We start from the raw sequence: 9,186 nt of genomic DNA, 5'->3' as shown, positions 1-9,186 counted from the left end.
TTAGAATTTACACACCTGATTTTTTATTTTCGTTTACTTTTCATTTCTTTTTTATAATAGTAGTAGTATGGAAAATGATCAATATAAAAATTGATCTCATACAAAATCCATTAATCCGCAATGAGATTTGACAATCTAATGGTCAATAATTAAAGAAAAATATAGAGGGTGATTATAAATTAATTTTAAGTCATATTATAAAATTCAGGTTTGAGGTCATGTTAAAATCGTGTATGTCATCATTTTACTATAATGATGTAAAAATAAGTTTATGATGACTTAAAAATGTCTTTGTATCGGTTACGTATTTTTGTATTAAGAATGAGTTTTGCATGGATCCAAATCCGTAATAGTATTATCTAATAATTTTTTACTTTCACATGTACATATACTATGACCGTTTATTCAAGGTTAAAGGAATAAGTCTTAACTTACTTCGAAAGCAGAAAAGATCTTTGTTGTGTGGTTCAAGATTTGTAATTATAACTTATTAACTTAATGTTGCGGGTTTCTCATCGTCGTGTAAATATAATTTATTAATAGAATAAGACCAAATCAAGCAATCTCATTTCGGGGGACCTCTAATAAATATTAATAATAATGCGAGTATTAGTAAGTACAGAGTATTGTTTAGCTTAGGGATCGATCGACTTTTTCAATGCAAAATAGAAGTATTAAATAGTCATACACTCATACTGACCTCAAGTAAAACACCAGCGTAAGAGTAATCTATATTTAAATTATTATAAAGCAATCTTATATCTAAATGGCGCTGACTAAGCCCATGATCTGCTTGTTAGTAGTAGTAATTTATTAGTTCCATTACATAAATATTAGAGGACTGTAGAATAGTGGGCTTACCACAAAATTTTCGTTACGAAAAAAGTGTGGGCCTATACCCTAAAAACATATGAAAATGGGCCGAAATCAAATTTATTTTAGAAAATAAAACTAGAAATTGATTACTCCAATCTGTCTAATTGTACTACTACAAGAAAATAAAATAAATAATGAAAAAACAAAATGCTAATGTGAAATACCACCACTCCATGTTAGCCGTTAGGAGTGTTCACAGGTGCTCACAAACAGTGAGTAGCATATCTCATGTGTAAGTAAATAGTAGTTCTACAAATTTTTTAATTTCATACTCCGTTGATTAGGGCGACGGTTCAAAGAAGAAGTTGATGAGGATCAACCCATGGTCCTATTTGCAAAAGAGATGAGAAATAGATGAAATACCATTGAGCTGATATTAAATTCTAGTATTTCTCTTCTAATTAATAAATCAAAATTTCAAGTATGTTTTTAAACGAAATAAAAAAAAAACTAGTCAATACTGATCAGTATGTTTCGTTTTCGAACTAAAGTCGAGAAAACATGGTGTAGTGATTTGTATAAACAATCAATAAATATATGTGTCTTCTTCTGGTCTGGTAACATATGCATGTATATATGTTCTATGACTATACAAAGTCTTGTCATTTTAAGAGTTTTGGCAGTACATAAATCGATTAGACTAATTATTATATATTATAGATTTATCGTTGTCAAATCAATGTAGTATGTATATTAGTGCTAATGATGGGTTGAAAAAACTAGACAGATAATTAATTATCAATGGAAACCATCCAACTGTTCCGATAATGATGTTGATGTAATAATAGACTTGTTTGTTTCTAGATTGGCTTAGCTAGTATTTTGTGATATAGAGCAATATTTTAGTAAAAGAATTTAATTATTTATAAGTGAATGTACGACAGAAATGTTATAAATAAATTATTAAACTATAACAGCAACAATTTATATAGTACTATAAACTATGAATTCATAGAATAAGTGAAATCGGCACTTGTGAGCCAACAATTTGTGACGTGTTTTGGGTTTGAATAGGCTACTCGCGGTTAATTAAAAAAATAAAATGTATTAGCCGCAATGCATTTTGTTATTATAAGTCGTGATCAATCTAACACATAGTCTTAACATTTGTGAACGTAAGAAAATAGAAATAGTATGAAAAAGTAAAAGTTGTGGTATAAATCAATATTGTCGCAATCAAGCACAAAAATATGTCGAGCACAACTCTGCAGAAAAACAATATGGATAAAAGGTGTAATGCTTTCTTCCACTTGTGTCCGGATTAATGGTACGGAAATTTAAAAAAAATAAATTGTTAAACCACTTATTCTTTTTAAAAAAATTATTATTAATTATTATCTTTTGCTAAATTCAGTAAAGTGGAGTAATAACTAAAAAACAAAAAAAGTATAGGCTGCTTTAACTTGACTATTTTTAAAAATTTCTTTTATGGGGCTCCTTTACAGATTACAGTTATTAGTATTGTACAAATTGAACTAATCACTAACTTGTTATGGAATAAAGTACTAATACCATGTTAAAAATGATCTTATGCAACCTAACTTTAGTATTTGGCGTCACTTTGAGGAGGAGATAACAAAATAATCTTTTTTTTTCCCATTCACGATGCAAAATTTGCAATCGATGTATGAAAGCGTATGTCCGCATATTAAAAATAAATAAAGTAAATAATTCTATAAATATCGAATAACTCAAAATAATACTCCTTCCGTCCATTAAATATGCAATATTTGGGAATCGAGCGTGTTTTTATGTAGTGTTGTTTTATGAGTTAATAAAGAGAGTAAAATAAGAGAGATGGAAAAGTAGAGATAAAGATATTTTTATTTTAAAAAATGATTAATTTTTAATGAGATAGATAAAAAGGAAAATATTTGATTTCTAACAGACAAAGGGAGTAGTTCTTTAGATCATGGACAGAGAGGAAGGAGTAATTAATTTTTTAATTTGTGCCTACTCTTTGAGGTGAAGCAAAGTTTGCTAGAAAAAAGGACAAATATCTTTTTGCCCATACTGGTGACGAAAATAAGTAAAGTGAATACGTGCAACTTGCACCGTGCGAGCCCACCACCTCATCTCTATACTATGCACATTCCTTTCTTTCTACAATTTTTTCTTCATTTTAGACATTTCACCATATATGGAAAAAATTCTGACCGCCGCCCACATTAAGATTCTCATCCAAGAGCCAAAAATCTGTATTAGGTTTCATGAATTTGAATTTCATGATACTGTGTTTAAAATAATTTAATACTACTTCATCCATCCACCTCTATTCCTCGTTATATAGGAATCACAAATAATGTGGGTTGAAGTATGAATCGTCAACGATAAAGCCAGCTCGATAAAGTTACATGAACTGATCTATTAAGAAATTGTCAATCGAACAGATTTGGCCTGCTACCTAACTACCTCCTTAATATGAACTATCCATATTCAACATGCATTGAACCCAAACCTAACTCGAATTATCGGGTTCTTAATGAATTAACTCAATAACGACTTGAACCCAATAAAGCTTGATTCAAACCATTAGTTTCATGGGACTTATATCGAGTTATCACGTCGTTAGAAATTGTCAACTATATTCTTATGTGTCCCATACTACTCTTATTAATTATCACATTTTATTTTTACTCTAGTACTATTTCTTATAATAAATCTCTATTTCGATCTTAAATTACTCATATTTTATTATAAAAATAGAACTCGAACTTCCACTAATTTTTTTCGGTTAGCAGGTCAAAGCAAGACACAATCATTAGTTGATTAAAAGGGTTAAATAAGATAATATTTTTAATGGAGTGAAAGTGAAATCTGGAAAATGGGAAAAGGTGAGGTCCGGGCACTTGGCCTACGCGTAAATAGGATTGGAAATAGTTGGCACTCGTGTTTTTGCATCTTTATTTAGTTGCTGGTCCAATCCAACCTTCATACTTTACCTATAATAAAATAATATGACAAAATTATATTATGACCGACACAGTTAAAATCGATACAGAAAAGTGATAAACATAACATAAATTGATGTGCGTCATTGTAATTGATTTTTAGAGATGTGAGTCATGTGACCATTATAATTGATTGGATGCATGTCTCATTTGCTAAATATCAAATTGAAATCAACAGCTTATATCTCATCATAACCATACGATGTGAAGTGTTTAGAAACCATAAATAACGGCTTTTAATTTCTTTGCCGGAATGGGATCCAGCGATTTAATGGTAATGGAAGTCTCTCCAAAAAGAAGGTGGTCCATCAAAACCATATCTCAAAATGCCTAACAAGATAGTAGTACTAATATTTGTTATTTTTATATTATGTACTTAAGAATTATTGAAATCATAAAGTTTTTTTAATTACCAGGATATTCGTCAAGTGATTTCTACTTGATTTGAATGGACTTCAACGGGAGATAATTATCCAAAGATTTAAAGCTGCTCCATCCCCAAAGACGAATCGCTCCACGGCATTTGAAAGAATGGACAAGTCCGTCACGCTTCGACCACACCTTGGATTAAAATCATAGTAACACATTTTTATTGCAAAAGAAATCATGATTACAGTATCAAGTTATTAGATTTAAACGTCTATCTAATTCTATCTTATATGTGACAATCTACTATCATACTTAATACTGCTCATTATATTCATTTCTAGTTTAATTACTCCATTCTACCTCAAAGTTAGAGATTTTAGGTACGAAAGCAACCATATAACAATAAATTCAACAAATATTATTGATTTTACCTATTAATTAAGTTGGATTTATTTTTGAATGGTACCGAAGAGTACTACATTTTTGAAGATAAAATTATGGGTAAACCAAAATCTGAATTGACGGCCAATCCGAACTGAATTTACTCTCTTTCCGACGTGGCTCATTATCCGATTTGTAATGTAAGAGCACATAGTTTTCATTGGAAGGTCGATAAGAAAAAATAAAGTGTGGATCACCATTTTATTATGTGTACGCCTTGACTCACCCACTCAACTTTTAATTATCAAATGTATGGCATCTTTTATTTTACCCCTTTAGTACGTTAGTATATACGGAGTATTTGTTTAAAATGAAAGTGAGGAATAGGGAGACAAATTAAGAATGATTACTAACAGAGAAGCATTAACTAAATTTCATTTTATTGATCAAATTTATTTTTCACCTGTGTGTGCAGTTGGCAAACGTGCTTAAATAAAAATTGTTGCCATCAGTAATGGGCCATCAGATTTAATATGACAAGACTCTACATTTAATTCTACAATATTATAGGAGATGCTAATATAATATGATATCCCCATCTTTCAATCCCCACAATATATATAGAATTTTACATTTTTTTTGTTAAAATATATTTTTAAAATTTAATTACTAGAATTTATGAATATTAGTACTATATGATTCTTGCATTCAATTAATTATTAATTATATAAGCACTAAAATTCCATTAATATACTCCACATTTTCAGATTTTAAGTAGTTAATCAACAATGTTCTTGATAGTAAAAAATTTATATCCATACGGACCATACTCACCCAACCCACGGTGGAGTCTTGATTATATATCAATGTATATTCATAGAAAAGAAATTTAGCTTTGTCACTATTGACAGTTTTAACGGTTGTTATGGGGCATCTCTCAACTGATGTTGCCTCAAGTACCTATAGAGTTAGCAGTAAGGGAAGCACGAGGGATGATAATTTGAGAGAAATAATCAAATAATTAGTTGAGGAAGCTAGAGATACATACGATACCTGGTTGATAAAAACAATGTCAACGTTGAAAGAAACAACTATATCAAGAAAAGAGCTGTGTAGTGAGAGATAATAGATATAAACAGAAAAATAAAATGAGATAGATAGGCGAGAGAGATAACTATAAAGTACAAGGAATGTAGTGCCAAACTACTGACCGGGAGTAAGAATTTACATAATCGAATAAAAATTTAATTCATAAAGAAAAGAAGACAATCAAATAGAGAGGAATTATATGAATACCACATTGTACTCCTACAATTGTTAGCAAATAGCTACTCTCCTTAAAAAAAAAAATTAGAGGGTCTAAATATAATTTAACTTTCAATATTATCCTTAATTTTGTGACGTGCAAGAAAAATTCATTCTTCAACTTTTTATAGTTAAAGAATTTTAAAATATTTTTTAGATATGGATACTTGTAAAAATTAATGTCACAATAATAGACAAAAGAAACTTGAATATTGATATAGTATCATTTTATTATTGAAAAATATATTAAAATATTTTATTATTACTATTTATAAATTGATGAAATTGCCCTCAAGGCATTGAGGATATTTTTGTCCAAAACTTGCAAATAGTAAAACGTATTTCAATTAAATATTAACTCGTATTACTGGATCTCAAATGATATTTTCAAAGTTTATGAACATAAAATGATAATTTAAAAAATTCATGTACCATAAAAAAATATTCCCCTCATAAAATTATCTAAATATTCCTTAATTTTCGAAATATTAGGATGCTATTAGGGTGCATGGTTTTGGTTCGGTTTCGCCCAAATCGAACCGAACCCAAAACCGAATTTAGACTAAAATTGAAACCTAACCGAACCGAAAATCGAAAAACCGAAAACGAAAAACCGAAAACCGAACTTGAAAAACCAACCAAACCGAAAAAACCCAAATTTCAAAACAAAACCGAAAAAAAATTAATATATCTAATTTACTTTATATATACTAATAGAATATAAATATATATAATATAAAATTAATAGAATAAAATAATATTTATTATATAAAAATATATTAGAAGAATATATATTATATATATGATATAATATACTAAATTAATAGGATAAAAATATATAATAATATATTTAAAATATAATTGTTTTTCGGTTTTTTTTCCGCTAAACCGAACCGAACCGAAAAACCAAAATTTTTGTATTTTTAAAATCAACCGAACCGAAAAACCAAAAAACCGAATCAATTTCAAAATTTCAAAATTTCAGTTGGTTGCTTCGATATTCGTTGTTATTTTGCTCCCCTAAATGCTATAGACCGCTACCTCCTTACTAGCTCTCCTAATGCATGCACAATTTTAAAACTCTGTTTGCAAAAAAATCGCTCATTTCATTATATTATGACTGAGAATTTAAGTTATTTTTTATTTGTAAATGAGCTTGTACTCCATTAAATTGCCAGATTTACAATATATTATATACTATCTCCTCACTCAAAATTTGTCCATTTTTTATTTCCGCTCGTCCCCCAAAATTTGTCTCATTTCATTTTTACCATTTTTAGTGCGACATATATTCCACTAACTCATTCCTACTCACATTTTATTATAAAACTATATAAAAGTAGGGACCCACAATCCACTAATTTTTTCAACTCACTTTTTCATTATATTTTTTATAACCCGTGTGCTATAAAACTAATACTGTACATGAGAGTGTGATACACATTTTATTTACTTGTTTTTATGTTTTAAAAATCTCAATCAAAACAAGATCTTAAAACATAGATATAATTCCGTTTTAAAAAATTGTTGTAATTAATTTTATCGAAACAAAATTTCTAATAACATGAATTAAATAAGATACTCGTACTACCTATTATAGTGTACACGACAAAAGAAAATATTAGCCGCTAAAAATACAGAGTCCTCCAAGCTTCGTCGAAGCTCCTCGAGTCCACTATATAAGAGTCTTGAACTTCTCCTCACATCACAAAGGAACTCCGATAAACAAATCCCAATTTTCTCCTCACCAAAAAAAAAAAAAAAATAAAAAATAAAAATGAGTATATTCACTCAATGGTCTCCCCTTCCGACGAAGTCCAAGATTCCGACGAGTCAAACTCCTCATCCCTCCTTTCCCAGGCGAGTCTCCCCACCATCCCTTCCCTCACCCCCCCTTGGATCTCCCCACCCACCCCAACTGCCTCGCCACTCTCAAGGGCCACTCCTCCTCCATCTTCTCTCTCCTCGCCGGCAAGCACCTCTACAGCGGCGCCTCCGACGGCCAAATCCGCGTCTGGGACCGCAACCCCTCCTCCTTCACCCAGACCTCCGAGAGCCGCAGCGCCGTCAAATCGATCGTCGTCTCCGGCGAGCATCTCTTCACCGCCCACAGCGATCACAAAATCCGCGTCTGGAAAATCGACAACAACTCCGGCCAAGGGAGGAGGCACTACGCCGCCGTGGCGATCCTCCCGACGATGAGCGACCGCTGCATGAGCCTCCTGTGGGCGAAGAACTACGTCAAAGTGCGCCGCCACAAGCACTGCACGTGGGTGCACCACGTGGACGCGGTGGCGGCCCTGGCGGCCACCGCGGACGGGTCCCTCCTCTACTCGGCCTCGTGGGATAGAAGCTTCAAGATCTGGCGGGCTTCGGATTTCAAGTGCGTGGAGTCCGTGCAGAACGCGCACGACGACGCTATAAACGCCGTCGTTTTGTCCAAAGACGGCCACGTGTACACGGGGTCCGCGGATAGGAGGATCAAGGTGTGGAGGGTGGAAGGAGCTGAGCGCAAGCACTCGCTGGTTTCCACGCTGGAGAAGCATAAGTCCGCTGTGAATGCGCTGGCGTTGAGCGGCGACGCCTCCGTGCTTTACTCGGGCGCGTGCGATAGGTCGATCATTGTGTGGGAGAGGGGAATCGGCGGCGGCGGGGCCCATATGGCGGTGGCGGGGGCGCTGGGGGGACACACCAAGGCGATTCTGTGCCTCGCGGTGGTGGGGAGGTGCCGTGCAGTGGCTCGGCGGATAAAACGGTTAGGGTTTGGGAGGAGGGGAGGGAGTGGAAATAGCTATTCTTGTCTGGCGGTTTTGGAAGGCCACCGGACTCCGGTCAAGTGTTTGGCGGCGGGATTGGATAGTAATCATGTGAAAGGCGACGTTGCTTCGGATGATTCTTATCTCATCTATAGTGGGAGTTTGGATTTTGAGATTAAGGTTTGGGAAAATTAAGGTGCCATTAATTAATTAATTAGGTGTTTATTTTCTGTAGAGATTTGGAGGGAATACATACTTTTTTTTGGTTCTTCCGAGGTTTTGATTTTGTGTAGAGATTATATCTACAATATTGTGATTTTGGGTGTATAACAGTGGAATTGGAAAAAATGATTAAATTTGGAACAGTGGGGGGTGATAAATATCTTGTAGCGTGACTACTGACTAGTGTAGTGGTGTGGAACGAATGTGTAAATTCTATAGAGGAATGGGAATAGTAGTGATGACTGATGATTATTATTGACAACTTGCTATTTTGCAAGTTGACGCCCATATTGCGTGAATGGTCTGAATAGAGAAGAATCTTTCAT

General features: G+C 33.1%; 1 pseudogene; it reads left to right on the top strand.

Annotated features, from left to right (window-relative positions):
- Nucleotides 1-7,676: 7,676 nt before the first annotated feature.
- LOC125199045 lies at nt 7,677-8,833 on the top strand (annotated as a pseudogene).
- Nucleotides 8,834-9,186: the final 353 nt, after the last annotated feature.

Source organism: Salvia hispanica, unplaced genomic scaffold, assembly GCF_023119035.1.
Source record: "Salvia hispanica cultivar TCC Black 2014 unplaced genomic scaffold, UniMelb_Shisp_WGS_1.0 HiC_scaffold_362, whole genome shotgun sequence".
Taxonomy (NCBI): Eukaryota; Viridiplantae; Streptophyta; class Magnoliopsida; order Lamiales; family Lamiaceae; genus Salvia; species Salvia hispanica.
This window is presented reverse-complemented; position numbering and strand designations above follow the sequence as displayed.